Raw genomic sequence first — 16,726 nt, 5'->3', positions numbered from 1 at the left:
TTGCAGACTATTTAGGCAACAGCAACACCCACAGTACGTAAGTAAGTTTGTTTCCCAGATAAAAGCACCACAAAACACAATACAGTAAAATAAAAACACAGAAACAATCAATGAAATATAATGTAAAACAAAACTAAACAGAAGGAAATGAAAGTACAATAGAAATAATAAAACCAATTAGCTAAAAGCATTTTTGAATAAAAGTGTCTTCAATTGACTTTTAAAAGAATGGACAGGTCGGCCACACCAAGGGACAGAAGGAGGGCATTCCAGAGTCTGGGGGCTGTTGCCTTGAACGACCGGTCACCTCTGGTTTTATAATTGGCAAGGCAAGGCAAGTTTACTTGTATAGCACAATTCGTACACAAAGTAATTCAAGGTGCTTCACAAAACAGAAAAATGCATTAAAATCACAATACATCATAGAAATAATCAACGTAAAATTTACTTTAAAAGAAAAAAAAGAAGAGTACGAGATGGTTCATATGGCACCAACATGTCAGAGATGTACTTTGGTGCTCGGCCATGGAGAGACTTGTACACTAGCAGAGCTGCTTTGAAGTCTATTCTTTGAGGTACAGGGAGCCAGTGCAGAGACCTGAGCACAGGACTAATGTGATCATACTTCCTGGTTCTGGTCAGGACTCCAGCAGCAGTATTATGGATGTACTGAAGCTGTTTTACAGCTCGTTTGGAGAGGCCGGTGAGCAGGCCGTTACAGTAGTCTAACCTACTGGAGACAAATGCATGGATAAGTATCTCCAGGTCTGGTTTTGACACTATGTTTTTGATTTTGGCAATGTTTTTCAGGTGGTAAAATGCCGCTGATGTTACTGACTTGATATGGCTGTTAAAGTTCAGGTCAGAGTCCTAAAAATGTTTAAAAGATTTTGATCGGAGGATCGGAGGGCACGGCCAGAAGCGTAGGGACAGAGCAAGTCTGATGAGTATTGTGGGGTCTGTCCGTTTAAAGCTCTGTGGGTTCAAACTCCTTCCGTAACCCTTGTCCTATCCTAGGCACTTTAACATTCGGAGTGGGGTCATCTAGACCCACTAGACAGTGCTCTGAACCTTTTTTCTTCAATGATTTGTGATCTTCACTGGTGTCCATGGATTACATGAAATCTTTCCACCTTTATCCACCTTTGTCATGGTAGGGAGAACACGTCAATGGAAGGGGGGGGTCATCTAAGATAACACAAGGGTTAAAATCAATACGGTGCATGTACAGTTTGGCTCCCTCAGTCATGACGGGCATGTAAAGCTCCAACCTGGTGTTCTGTGGTGCAAAAACCTTTTAGATATCTTGAGCTTTGCTTGCAGCAGCATAACATGTGTGCTGTGAGCTTCTAAACAGCTCCGCTGTAACCAGACCTGAGGAAGCCTCTGTGTGAAGACACTTCGCAATGTCAACAACATACCAGGCAGAGAAGCACATTGAGTAACATGTGCAATACTGAGGTCCCTCACTATAACGCAGTTCACCTTTTGCTGAATCGCTTTTTTGTGGATTTGTGCAAATTTGCGTGTTTTTGTGCATTGTGTAGACTCTTGTCCATCCTCCGTTTCTTGTCTCCAGCAGACGTCCAGTTTGCCACGTTTACATAAATCTTCCATCGTGATCAGATCCTTGTTTTCATTCTATAATCCTGGATTTATTTTTCTACGAAAGTTTGAACTTTGAGAGTTGAAACAAGAGCCAGTGAAGGTAGGGAGGGGCCTTCTGTTGGCTTTATCTCCATGGCAACCATTTGATGTTTCTGTCGCCTGGAAGTGACAAACAGGTTTCTGTCTTTTTGAAGAATTGGCAAAAGTACATTTTCAGATTTCCTTGGATACGAAGTTTTTTGTTAACCACACCCAGAGTCCTAACATAGTCATATTGTATGAAATATCGTTTGGTTCAGCTTAAGTCAAGGATTCATGCAGGCTAATATTTAAAAAACAAAACAGATAAGTGAGCCACTTTTGTGAGTTCGCCACGCTGACAAAATCTGTACAAAATCTACAAACAATAAAAACGTTTTGTTTTTTCGACAAGTAGCTTCCCAATGATGCTGCAGGAGTTTGGAGTCGATACGTCAAAAATCCCAAGGAGGGAAGTTAAATTAGTGGAAGATACGAAAGGGTTTTTTCTTTTAACTTAAGATTGTGCCCTCTTTCCAAAGTCAAAGGTCAATGAAACTTCACTTCTTGCTGAACACTAATTTGTCTAAATAAAAAAATAAAAAAATAAAAACTAAAATTCCACTGTGGGACTTAACAAAAACCAAGTTGGCACTATAGAAAACAGGAAGGCTTTCTGCTCCGTATGAGCTAACATCGTTTGAAGCACAACCTTCGTTTTAGTTCAACTTAGTTCCATAAAAAAGCTCGTTTTGGACGATGGGCATGTGATGGCTCTGCCGTCTTTCATTGTCTGTCAGTCTGGTCCATTAGTTGTTCAAGTTCAGTCCAGGTTTGTGACTATTGTGAAGGCTGACGTTATCTGTTTGGTCCACACCAGAGTTCAGATGAAGCTGAGGAACTCAAACCGCCTGGTGTGATAGCTCTCTCATAGTGGATGCTTGTTTTAGATTGGTCACTGCTTATTTTTAGGCATTAGTGCCCAAAACAAGCAAACAAGCACAGGAGGCTGAACAGAAATGCTGTGTTTGAACAGAACAAACCAACAGAAGGGGGAAAGTTGCTTTACGGCCTTAAAGGAACTAAGTTAACCCAGTCATCCAGGTTTAAATTCACCCAGAATTAATCTGTCTCTTCCTGCTTTTGAATGCTGAAGGTTTGTGTTTATTGTGTTTGTATTTATCGAATTCACCCTCACTGTGTTGCGCGCAACTTTGTTTTTACACAAAACACTGTGTTCAGCGTTCTGATTGGCTGTTGACCTTAAAACATCTATAATTCTATTTCACAGATCTCTTTTATCGTGAGTTATTTTCAGAACGTATGCCGCACCACAAATGAGAAACTACTGCGCTTCAAGAACTCTGTCTATCATTGGTTAGTATTAGAACCTAACCTCCGCAATAAACAAGGGACTACTGTACTTCGCAGAGTTTGTGTATCTTGTGTTATTTTTAGAACACAACTCGACGCGATAAAAGAGGGAAGACTGCATTTTGTGGATTTTTTGTATTGTGTGTTATTTTAGAAGGTGATCCCAGTGATGAACGAGGTCCTACTGTACTTGGCGGATTTCATCTTTCGCAGGTTATTTTTAACCAACAATCCTTTGCAAACCCACCTTTAGTCTGACTACTTTAACCGTTCTCTGTGACTGACCTGTCTCTGTAAAACCTGAGTGTGTTTTTCAAGTATCAAAACCAAGACAAAAAAAAAACAGACCAGGGCATCTGCCACCTCTGTGCTCAAAGTGCCTTTATTCTCCTTTCCTGATGCTCAGCTTCAGCTGCAGGAGCCAAGCAGAGGCTTAACTCTACCCAATAGACGGACAAGGAATGTTAATAAAATAAGCAGTGTCCATCTCCGTACCATAAATGGGCGCAGCTTGATAGTGTGGGTGTTGGTGGCGGGGAAATGATTAAGGCGTCCAAAACCAAGCAGTTCTTAAATAAGGTGACCCTCTCACACTTGATCCAAAGAGGTTTACACAGCCGGGGTGACCGTCTGACATTATTCAGATACGTTTGAAAACACTCTAACATCAAGCTATTTGAGCTTCATTCGGCATGTTGTGCCAGCATGACAAACACTTTTCATGAGACCCTTTTTTCCAGGACATGCACCCATGTTTGAGTCTGGAGTCAGAGAGCAGAGTCAGCCACCAAAGCAAAAGCAGGATGCCTGGCTTCTTGCTTGGGTTTGCGCGGTTAATGACAGTCAGCGATGGACAGCAAAGCCCACACCCCTTTGGTCAACTGGCAGAAAGAGTGACACATCAAAGAGAGGCTTGTTTAAAAAGGGAAAACTTCCATCTTTAACTTAGCTGAGCACAGACACTAAGGAAATGTTTGGATTTCCCCCAAAGAGGATCGTGTGTTTGATCATCTCTGTGGATCAATTCATCCATTCATTCAACAAGCATTGATTTGTAAGGTTTACCAGGAAAAAGAACTTTAGTTAAACAAGTGTCATAATAATAACAGGTTGTCATTTATTGCTAATGTCTTTTTTGGTCCTGTTAAAACTCATTTTATTGTATTTCCATCTTTGCTGGCTCCTTCAAATTACAGTAAATTTTGCCTCCAATTTTCAGCTTTTACATGTATTTATTTTGGGATGATTTATTCGTTCCTTCTTGGCCGTTTAGAGACTAAACTAAAACATCTACAATGACAAATGATCTACTTAAAAATATCTGTCTCACAGATAAAGTATTTATTTATCTTCATTTTTCTAAAGTCTATGTAAATTGGAGTAGAATGAGCTAACGTTCTTCTTCACAACAGCTCCTGATAGGAATGTCTGATGGTTTGAAGCCTAAAATCTTTGCTCTTTCTCAAATTTATTGTTTGCTCTACTCTGAATACATTCAAATTCATATATTCATCGTAATTTGCTTGAATTTAGTGGTTTTCCCCAAAGGCTAAAGGATTCATCTGTCTTTTGTTAAATGGTTGAGCAGTCATGGTGGAAGCATCAATCACCTCCCACAAAGGATATGACCTCCTTAAATAATAATTCTTTTAAATGCAGAGGTTACATAACTCATCAGGCCAACTGTAACTCATTACCTCCTTCAGCTTCAACATTTCAGGCTGAAAGGAGTCCAACGCTGGGCTGATCCTAGCAGAAAAGAATGCAGGAAGGCCTCACCATGAGACAGGGTCTAAATTTACCCCTCAGCTTCCTGCGATACCCGTTGATGCCCTTTGTTCTTTGACCCTCCGCCGACTCACTCAAGCATCTTTTCCCGCTTGAACTTTCTCTTTCTTCTCCCACGCACTGCTTCCCGCTGCGCCTCAGGTTTCTGGGAAACTGTGGTCGTCTGAATGAAACAAACTGCTTCAATTTACAGGATTATTCTGAATAGGGAACGACGAGCTGCTCGCAAAGGCGAGGACGATGGTTTGAAGTAAACTGTGAAGAAACCCTAACCCTAACCCTCAACTGAAATATATGATGTTGATTAGTAAAAACTACTATCCTCTTAAAAATGAGAGGTTTTATGGAGTCAGTGGCATGTGACCTCTTTATTTTGGTCTTAGTCACATGCACACGTATGGGGGATGACCTGTGCGGGTGCTGCAGGTATTTGGGTTCTCTAAGCCCGTAGAGGGTCGCACAGAGGAGGGGCTGCACCTTTAGAGGAGTACAGGTGTGTCTTGCAGTTTCCTTGAGGCTTGTACAGCCACTTTGGGGATGTCATGAAAACTGAATAAGATAAATGTGAGTATGGGAAGTGTATTGTAAAGTATGTGTGAGGACAATCAAAGCTGCACATACTTATGACGTAGGGATGGTGCCCTTAAGCTAAACTCTAGTCATTAGTGGGGGTCAGAACTGCTCCTTACTGGTTGCACGCACATGGTGTGCAGTTGATAACTAAGTGTAGGATGGACGCCTGTAGGACGTTCACACAAATACACTCTGATTGTCTAATTTCCTCATTTCTAAAGCTGCGTTCAAACTGAACGCGATTTGCGCTGCAAATTTGTGCTTGCCGCCTTTTTTTCACAGAGCGGAGAATTCTCTGCTCACCGCATTTCCAAAAATGTGTTCCTGGGCTTTTTGTTTTGGTCCGCCGCGGCCGCCACCCAATTTGTGCTGCTCAAATCACGCTACTACCAGACCATCGCGCCGCGCCCGACGCTCAAACCTCTGATGGCGTCTGTACCGTTGACTTAACATTGAAACTGGACTCTTCAGTCGTGCGAATTGCGTTCGGTGTCAACCCAGCGTAACAGTCAGACTGCACACACGGGGCGTGCAATGGGGGCATATTTACCCCTAAACAGCACCAGTGGACCCCTTGCATAGTGCACTGGTTTCAGCGGGCTTGAAGAAATGAAAAATCGCCATGACGCCCTGCGTCTCACCAACTTACCCTTACGTGTTAAGTGTTCACTACTACTGGTCACCTGTAGCATGCTGGTAAAATGTTCATTTTCGCATAACCTACTCACCAAGCGGTCTACGACCTTGACGTTTGGTGTGGACCACCTGCGTGTCTCGTATAGATTTGCACATCTCCACCAGTGAGGGCAGTCATAACTAAGTCATAGAAGAGACCAAATGAGAACTGAGAAATACCAGCAGAGGCTGCTAAACTGCTGAAACCACCTGCTAATTTAGCCAAGGATTAAGCCAGTGCAATGCAAAGACAACCCTAATTGTTTCTATAGCAACCTTCCGTAAGGACATGTCCGTCCTGGCGTTGGTTTGTTTTGCTAAAATGTTTGGTACCTGGAAGGATCTGAGGGATCCATGAGCAGCCGCCTCTGCTCAACCTTCGAAGGGTGAATACCTCACAGTCTCTGTGCAGTTTCTCTCCGCTACTAACCACTGCTGCCAAACATTTCCCAGAAAGCATTGCAAGCATTGGGTTAAGAGAGGGAACATGTTTTCCATTTTCCTTCTCTGAAGTTCTTTTGACGGTGGAACTCCAAAAACAAGTCACCGTACCCTGGAACTGGAGAACTACCATACCGATTGTTTTCCAGCTGTCCTTGGTTTACAGTTAACGGAATCCAGTTAATCCAGATTCTACCTGGCAGAACACACTTGATCCAGGTCATCAGCAACGACCAGAGCAGAATTTTCTGGAAAGACCAAGCAAGGTGACAGATTTTAAGAATCAGGATTGGAAAAACCGCCCTGAAAGACAGTATACGAAAAAAGAAAATGTTTGCCTCTTCCCTGCCTTGTTTCTGTCACACTTAAACAATTTACATCAGTCATGTTCTTTCTGAGAAAAGAAAAAAAAAGTTCTGCCGGTTTTGGAAAGCTAGAAAACCACGATGACAGGCATTCTGCAAAAATGGAGAAAGCTTTGAGTGCTGGTGAACCTCCTGACCAGAATGACTCCAAGAGAACGACACTGACTCATCCTGGAGGCCATGAAAGTACCAGAATAGGGAGAACAAAGGAACCATGGGAGAAATCAAGGATAAACACAGCAACAACCAAAAATACTCGTCTGACATTTGTGTTAATTCTGAGACATTTAGACATTACATCCGAAAAAATGTGTAAGTTTGCATAATCATCAAATGTGAGGGATTTTAATAAAATTTTCACAACACTCTGACATGGTAGTGGTGGTGTGATGGTCAGGGGCTTATCTACTTCACAAACCAGGTAAAACTATTATTTTTATAAGATTTCAATCCTTCCATTGTTCCCCTTAAAATCAAGACCACTTAAGATCTGAAACACAAAATGAAACAATGGAGGTTATCACAACTAAACAAAGATTTGCAGTGGTGTTGAAAAAGTTTCACAAAATCAAAAACTAACACCAGACATTATCTTTAGAAAAATCTAAATTGTGGCAACTTTTAAAGTTAAAATGAAGAAAAAAAAACTCAATGTTATTGTTGATGGATGGATGGATGGATGGATGGATGGATGGATGGATGGATGGATGGATGGATGGATGGATGATGGATGGATGGATGATGGATGGATGGATGGATGATGGATGGATGGATGATGGATGGATGGATGGATGATGGATGGATGGATGATGGATGGATGGATGATGGGTGGATGGGTGGATGGATAGATGGATGGATGGATGCATGGATGGATGGATGATGGGTGGATGGATAGATGGATGGATGGATGATGGATGCATGGATGGATGGATGATGGATGGATGGATGATGGATGGATGGATGATGGGTGGATGGGTGGATGGATAGATGGATGGATGGATGCATGGATGGATGGATGATGGGTGGATGGATAGATGGATGGGTGGATGGATGGATGGATGATGGATGGATGGATGGATGGATGGATGATGGATGGATGGATGATGGGTGGATGGATGGATGGATGATGGGTGGATGGATGGATGGATGGGTGGATGGGTGGATGGATAGATGGATGGATGGATGATGGATGCATGGATGGATGGATGATGGATGGATGGATGATGGATGGATGGATGATGGGTGGATGGGTGGATGGATAGATGGATGGATGGATGCATGGATGGATGGATGGATGGATGGATGGATGGATGGATGGATGGATGGTACTGAAGGGTTCCCAAATGACAATGACCTTACTGGACAAGCCATTGGGACCCATTTTTAGGGTGTTTGCTAGGACTGGTAATGAAATCGAACTCACAACCCACAGTCAGAGTGAACACTAAACGTTTTCCAATAATCTGGAATTTTAAATAAAATTCAACGCAAAAGGGGAGAACCTCTTTTCAGAGGCAAATCTAACTTTTTTGACAATTATCACAACTGGTTTTTCAACAAATCAACTTTTGAGCTTTTGAGAGAGAAATACACTTGTTGTCTGTTGGGCTGTGGGGGAGGGGTTGAACTATAAACAATATCCATGTGTCCCGTTCAGCTCGTATTCTCGGAGGCCATCCTCATGGTAGAAGCACAGGTGGAGTCTCAGGACTTTATTTTCCATTTTCTTCTGTTGGCATTTCACAGTCATGCCCCAAACTCTAACGGCTAACCAACAACAAACCCCAAATGGTTCCAACTCCCACCTTTATAGGATTTCTCCTTTGGGAGTTACCATCCACCCAGTTTACCACAGATAATCTATTTACACAAAATATTAAAATATGTACATTCAAAGTTCAATTCAATTTTATTTGTATAGCCCAAATTCACAACAACAGTTGTCTCGATGGGCGTCATGTTTCCCCAAACCCTATAAAAATAGATAATTTCCCCATACAAAAATAGAACTCACTAAACTGTTCCTAAACCATTTCAATAATTCACTCAACTAATAAAATCACTACTCTAAACCTCCCCTGTTAACTTTACAATGATTTTGGTTCCCTCCTCAGAGACAATATAAGGTCCTGGTACCCTTAGGGACCTCTTTTGCTGGCGGACCATTCCTGCCACAGAAAACAGGTGAGTCACCACAATCAGACAAGGCATAGACATGCAGGACCTGTAAAACCTAAATATTTAAATCTTTGTGCTTCCACACGTGCTCCTGACCTAGAAGAACTTTGCTGCTGCGGCTGCTTAACTTTAGCTGCATTAAACTAATAAAACTCTGTCAATGAACCTTCTCTGCCTGTTTCTTTAATGTGACACCATGCATCAGTCCATCAATGCATCCATCCATAGGTTTTCCAAACCCACTTTTTCCATTTTGGGGTCACAGGGTTGCAGAAACCGTTGAGCGATGGCGGGATATACCCTGAACAGTCTATAAACGAGAAACTCAATTTCAATCTATTTATGTATTAACTCATGGATTCAAAACTGATTATCTTAATATTATTTGTGAATTATATTGTGTGACAGATACAGAAAAACCTATAAAAATACTTCACCACAGGGCTCTACTTTCATAGTGGCTTCAGGAAAAATTAAAGGGTTGATTGACATACAATACCTAATTTAAGTACATCAGTCAAAAGAACAAAATCCTCATAAATTGATGCAAAATTGTCTGAAATAAATGAATAAATGGCCAAAATATATTAGCACCAACTGGTGTAAAACCCATCCCAAGCACAGGGTTAGGGTTAGGGTAACCTTTGGCCCATCAAATGTTGTGCATTATAACCTCTGGAACCTCCAATGAATACTACTGTGTTACTACTAAAAACACAGCCTGTAAACTCCAACTTTAGGATTTTTCCTCACCAAATAGTAAGTGAGTGACATAGTTTGGGGTCCTCTTTGCAGACAGACGTCATAACCTATCAGCCATGTTTTCACATGCTCAGCATTGTGTCAAGTCAAATCATTCCCTCAGCCTTTAAGAATTCCACAGAACTATTTCCATCCAGTCATACAGCTTTGTTTATGGTCAGGCATGGTGTCTCATTGTCTCACGCTGTAACACAACGTTGTCATTTTGTGGGGTTTCCTGACCGCACACGCAACGCCAAGTAAGCTGCAACCGGGGAGCCTGAGTCTGAGCAGCAATTGCAGTGGTTGAACTTGGCCAGTCTGAGTGGTACGTTACTGACGGTTCATCATGTTTTATTGCAGGGGGAGTCGCCTTTTGAGTGGGATGGTGGCTTAGGGCCATGTTGTGTTTCCCGCTTGGAAAACCAGTGAGTGTGTGCTGAACTGTATCAGTCCAAGCAAGGATGTAGTCTGCTGACAGAAGCTCCTCAAGGTCCCCAAATGTTTTCCTTTAACATCTAGACTGGAGGCGACGAGGACTGAGCCTTATCAGACCTGAAGTTTCCGTGATACAAAATGTGACATGCAGATTGCAATGTTATGCATAAACTAGGAATGTGTTGTAGCAAAGTTCCGTGAAAGATTAGGATGCTTGCTCTAGGACACCATGAGTGAAGATTTAAGCGAGGGATCTGGCTGCAGACAAGAAGCAGAAACTATACGACTTACCCTGACCCAGCGGTCGGCAACCTGAACCTCTCAAAGAGCCATTTGGATCAGTTTCCAACAGAAATGAAAGCACAGGGAGCCGCAACACTTGGGGTGTTACCAAAAAACTATTTCGCCGAAATATCGCAATAGTTCATTTGGCAGTACTTGTATTGATTCAAAATGTTGTCCGGATATTTATTTAATTATTTTTTTTAATTCTTTATGAGCGTGACGTTTCCTTTGATCTTTTGTCCATTTTCCACAACCTTGAATAGACTTTTCTGTCTGTCAAACACCAGAGTTCAGATGATGGAAACAGATTCACTTTGATGTAGACTCCTTTCTATTTTTTTCCTTTAAATCCAGTAAACCCAATAAATGATATTAATTTTATGGATGACAACTATTTTTATTAGGAAGCAGCTGTTAGTTTGTCTGGAATCATAAATGGTGAGTCTAAGCCCCGCCCCCGCCTCTCTACCTGTTCATTGTTTTCCCCCGCGTTCGACCAACCCCCCCTCCAGCATGTCCTACACAGACAGCCTAACATACGGTCATCGTGGCAGCAAGGTGACAGGATAGTAGGGGCGTCCTAACACAAATTTAATTCATTTTACGCGGAAATGGCTGGTTTTACTCTAGGAAAAAAAAAAGGCTTTGTTTTCGGGGCGTTCATGTGTCCCCTACCAGATTACCACTGAGTGTCTTTCCAGAAGAACTTTCCATCCCATCACAGACTCTGGTCGGCGTTCACAGCTGCAGACACGCCGCCTCCGCGTTCACGTTGCTATCTTCCTCCTGCCCGCTCGCTCTATCCGACGGTTTTAAAGGCACCACGACAATCTTAGAACATAATTATTTTACTAAACCACAGAGAGCCGCGGCACAGGGAGGAAAGAGCCGCATGCGGCTCCGGAGCCGCCGGTTGCCGACCCCTGCCCAAACCCAAAAGGTTTTGAGAGTTTTAAATAAAAACTTAAAGCTTAAAACTGGAAAAAACATAACTGTTAGTGTCGCCACTTAAAATGAAGATTTTCTTCAAGCAATGGGGGGGGGGGGGCACAAGGCCCAGTGGCCTTGTGGTATAGTGGCCGCCCTGAGACTGGAATTATGTGAGCTCAAATCCAGGCCGACTCTAAAAATGGGACCCGATGCCACTCAGCAGTTAAGGGTTGGATTGGTGGGCTGACCCACTAAATGGTTCCCGAGCGCGGCTGCTTCTGCATTTCACCGCTCCCCCCAGGCATGGGTCAAATGCGGAGAGCAACTTTCTCACATCTTGGTGAGTGACAGCTAATGGGTCGTTGATGTCTGCAGACACGTTCTTTTGAGATTCCTAAGAAATGGTAAATAGTGAACATAAACTCCAATATTGCTCACCAGCCTTGTTGCACTGGTAGTTGCAATGTTAGAGTTGTTAGGGGTTAAGCTAGCTGGAGAGCATGTAAATAGATGGATGACGGGAAGGGGGGGCCGGGTTGGTCCGCCCCTTTGGTCCCACTCACAACTCAGATGAATTTCTAATAAACTACTGCCGCTCTGAAGAAACTATGTCCTAGAAAACAATGTTTTTTTGTTGTTTTATATTGGCTAAAAAGGGTATAATCTTAATTGAAAGACCACTGGGACCACTTTGAAATTAGATCAAAGGATGATCTGAGTGAGACTTTAAGCATTTCTATTCAAACCAATGCCAGACGAGCTTAGTGTGACAGCCGCCTCAATGAACCTGAACAACAACTAGAAAAAAGATTCAGTAAAGAAATGAAAAAGAAAACTATTTGTATTATGATTTGACTGCACGATGATCTCACATGGAGAAGGTCCTGGTACAAACTCCGGCTGAGATCTTTCTGTATGGAGTTTGCATGTTCTCCTGGTGCATGCAGGGTTGTTTCCAGGCACTCCAGTTCCCTCCCACAGTCCAAAAACATGCTTCGAAGCTTATTGGGTGGCCCTAAATAGTCCCATAGGTACGAGTGTGCGACTCTGCAACGGACTGCAGAACTGTCCAGGATGTACCACACCTTCTGCAGCTGAGATAGGCTCCAGCAACCCCGTGACCCCAAAAAGGGTTTGGAAATGGATGGATAGATGTCCAGTCTCACATAGCTGGCAGTTTATAGCTCAGGCGGTAGATCAGGTTGTCCAACAACCAAAGGGTTGGCGGATTGATCCACACTCTCCCCATCCAGCTGTAGCCCCCCAGCTCTACGCTCCCGCCAGGGGATGGGCCAAAATGTGGAGAAGAATTTCCCCATAGTGCGATAAATAAAGTATCAATTATTATTATTATTATATGTGGAAGCTGCAGCACGGCCATGTAAGTCAGAGCAGGACACTCTCGCTCCTCGCAGTCCTTTATTTTCCAGTTTCAACTTTACCTGTTTCCCTTTAGAAACAGTTTCTCAGTATAATAAACGGTATTTCCTCTGAGTCGTATGCTCTCCTTTGTGAACAATGAGCTAGCGGTCCCTAAAGACCTTCGGTGCACAATAGCAACCGGCCCGGCGCGAGTCTATGCTGCTCTCTATAATTGGGCCGCGCTCTGTAGAATGCTTCCAGTCTGTTGGCCTACTTTGGCAACATCACTTCCACGGGCTTTTCATCTCTGTTTGCGTCTTTCAAGTCACTCAGTGACAAGCTGTGAGAGACGAGCCGTAACCCATTTCTGATCAGCTAAAGTAGAACACAGCATTTTGCCTTCAAGTGGCCACAGATGTGAACATTGAATCTACTCGGGAGGAGGATCCTTTCTTAGACGGCGATCCGACTCGATTCAAGAATCAAACCACCATTCTTACTATTTCATCTTAATACGTCTGGTTGATTCCTATATGTTCCTCTACCTCTATACGAGATGTATGAAAATTAAAATCACCATCATTCCTACATTTATTTAAAACCAAGAGATCAGATTAATGAAACAACACAAAGGTTTTGAAAAGAAAATACCTGTTTTTTTCACTTCAAACTCTAAACAGTAAATAAAATGTAAATGCTGCTGATATTTTGGATCATTTTACAACAAATCCTGAAAACGTTCTCCATACATTTTCTATTCTCAAAGCTTAGCTGACCACAGTTACAGTCAATGATAGATGACAAGAAGAAGATATTAAAAAATACACAACACCATGGGGGCAGCGGCTCAGGTCGGCCAATGAGGCGGTTCGATTCCCGCTCCCCCCAGTCATCTGTTGTTGTGTCCTAGGGCAAGACACTCCCCCCTCCCAGCCCCCACTGGTGTGAATGTGTCTGAATGTCCCGGTGATGGTCAGAGGGGCATCAGTAGTGACCATCACCAAGTATGAATGGATGATGGACACATTGGAAGAAAAGTCTGGAAAAGCGCTGATACATCCAATCCATTATGATTATTTCAATAAAAATGTACTAAGTAGAAAACACTCACAGTCATTTGAGCTAAACTTTACAGAAGGGTTTTATAAACTGTCTTTTTTTCTATCTTCAGAGGAAACTGATCACAAGATTGTTTTAATATTCCTACATTTATATTCATCATATTTGTATTCTATTTTTTTTATTCTAATCTATGTACAATTTTCTGAATATATGTTTAAAACATTTTTTTTTAGAATTGATTTCACCAAAATGAACTTTAGTCTCTTTTTTTTCTATCTACGAAAAACTCTAAATACATTTACTTTGAAGGGACGCTTCACTACGACAGAGTTTTAGGGCCACCAAAAAGAATAAAATTACAAGATTTTAAGTTGTAAATTTACGAGATTAAAGTGGAAGTGAGCATACAGAGTAGCAAGTCGCCGCGCAGCAGCAGAGCAGATCGACTAAACTCAATGGAATTGGTAAGATGAATGTTTATTGATAACGTTCCAAATGTTTGGAATCTCATTTGTTTGATTTATGATTTTTCAATGTTTATTTATTGATGGTTGGTTTGCAGGATCTCTGCAGCCGTTGATGAAGACGTCGGTGTCCCTGCAGACGTCCACTTCAATCCTTTCTTCCTCCAAAGACCAGATCTCTACGTCTGTGTGACGCTTCTGTCTGAGGAGGAGGAGCACTTTCTGGCATTTTCAACGTTCTAATGCTGATATAACAGACTTTTTTCATTCCTCTTTATTGCTTTATGTTGAAACGGGACGTTTCATCTGGAGGAGGGGACGTATGTAACACTGTTTACTTCCACATTGGTGCTTGGATGTCAGGTTCATGACGTAATGTGACAGATGAACTTCAGGTGATGTGAATGAAAAGGAGAATAAAGGCTGCAGCGATCCTCTACACCCAAACGTGTCTCTGAGCTCCTTATTTTACAGATGACACTCCGATGAAAACTCAGATGAAATCTCCTTGTGCGCCTTTTGTGCTCTCCGTGCTTGAAGCCTGACTGTTAGAAATTTGACTATCAGAGCGTAGTGTGTGTGGGTAACATACAGGCGTCCTACAGGCACTTACGTATCGCCTGCACACTCTGTGTGCATTTGCCCGTGGTCAGCAAGGAGGCGGTACCCGTACCTTACTAATGACAAGTGTGCAGCGTGAGGGCAACATACAACAGTGATTGTAAGTTACAATAGCCTTACAAATACTTCACGATACACGTGCCTCACGCACAACAATAGTGCATTCCATATTTCTGACGTCACTTAAAGTGGCCTAATGAGCCTCAAGGGAACTGCAAGCCCCAAAACCCACGTCACGTGTAGGGGTCAGGTGCACGTGATTAAGGCATTACTAATATGTCTCGACTTCTGGACTGAAAACAAAGAATTGAGTAAATTAAGACGTCCAATAAGATTTTAGTGAAACTGTCGTGATGTAAATATATGTATGCTATCCATCCATTTACCCATTTTATCTGTTATCATGGAGGTTGCCATGGTTTTTCATGAATGTCTTGGACTGCTAGACCGGATCCCAGTCCTCACAGCCAATGTGAGGCCAATTGTGAACATTGTAAATGTTGTGATGGCCATATGGCCAAATTTGGATGTTTGGCAGCTACATTTTACCTGAGTCACCACAGTCATTCTTAAGCAAGCGTTCACCAAAGGATAGTGGGTTTGGGCTGTGTTTAAGCTGAACAATCCTCCTGTTTCTGTAGGGACACGTATTCCTGTCATGAAACAAGGTCCAAACTTGTCGTGGGTCTCCAACTCTGTGATTTTAATAACACTTTGGGTTCCCCTTGTGTGATTGGTTGGAGGTTTTCATGAGGGACTCGTCTTGGTTGAGGCACTTATAGTAATTGACAAGGATGGTAGTGCCTCACCAGACAGCCACAGCTTGCTTTTGGGTGGAAATAGATGGAAATCACGTAAATTCCATTTTAATAATATGTTCCATATGTTCCAAAAACTGTGACATACTGGCAACCTGTCCAGTGTGCCCCCGCCTTCGCCCATAAGTGGCCGGGACAGGCTCCAGTGACCCCGTGACCCCGTGACCCCGAAAGGGATAAACGGAAGAAGATGAATGAATGAATGAATGAATGAATGAATGAATGAATGAATGAATGAATGAATGAATGAATGAATGTTCCAAAAATTGGTGTTTCATGCAGCAAGACACTTGAAAATAAATCAATAAATGTATTTTCTGCTCACGGTCAGTCACTTTAGGTTTATTTTGACTTTAATTAGTGGCTCAAATTTCCTGTCTGGCTTTGAAAACCCAAACAATTTAGTTTTATTTTAATGTCGTGGTTGCCTAATGAAGTAAAAGTAACTTTTTTGTTATTGGAAAACTGGGATTTTTTTTGTTCAGGCTCAAAGGCCACAGGTTCTCTGTTTGGAGTCTGTAGATATTTTTAACAGAAATTTTCTTTTTTTCAACCTAAACTGACTAAAACTGAAGGTTTGGATCTTCAGTCTTTCTCGCTTTGCGGATCACAGTTTCGTGTTTTGATTGACTCGGTCTCAAAAACAAAATAAAAAGAAAAACTACTATGTGGTATTAAAAGAGATTTGGTCTATTCTAAGTTATGATCAGATTAGGTCTTTAGATAATTATAAAAAGCACATTTGTTATTTTAAAATGTTAGAGTTTACTTCTGCAGGTCATTGACATTGACTTCATTTAGCAAAACTGACTTGCTGTGCTTCAGGATTTTTATCATACATATTTTTACTTTAAAAAGAAAAACACTGTTATTTCCAAACATTTGTCAATGAATATTTATTTAACCTTGTGTACATTTGTTGTATCTCTTTTTAATTAAGGGTCAATAACAAAATATGTGAGTAAAACAAAGTGACAACAAGACA

At 42.0% G+C, this 16,726-nt stretch overlaps 1 protein-coding gene across 1 annotated transcript in view; it reads right to left on the bottom strand.

Moving 5' to 3' along the window:
• The window catches only part of syn3 (synapsin III), a 150,769-nt gene that overhangs the window by 41,759 nt on the left and 92,284 nt on the right, over positions 1–16,726 (bottom strand). The gene's annotated exons all lie outside the window — the stretch shown is intronic.

This window comes from Oryzias latipes, chromosome 23 (genome assembly GCF_053564925.1).
Source record: "Oryzias latipes strain Hd-rR chromosome 23, Olatipes_Hd-rR_3.1".
Taxonomy (NCBI): Eukaryota; Metazoa; Chordata; class Actinopteri; order Beloniformes; family Adrianichthyidae; genus Oryzias; species Oryzias latipes.
Note: the sequence above shows the minus strand (reverse complement) of the source record. Positions and strands in the feature narration are given on the sequence as shown.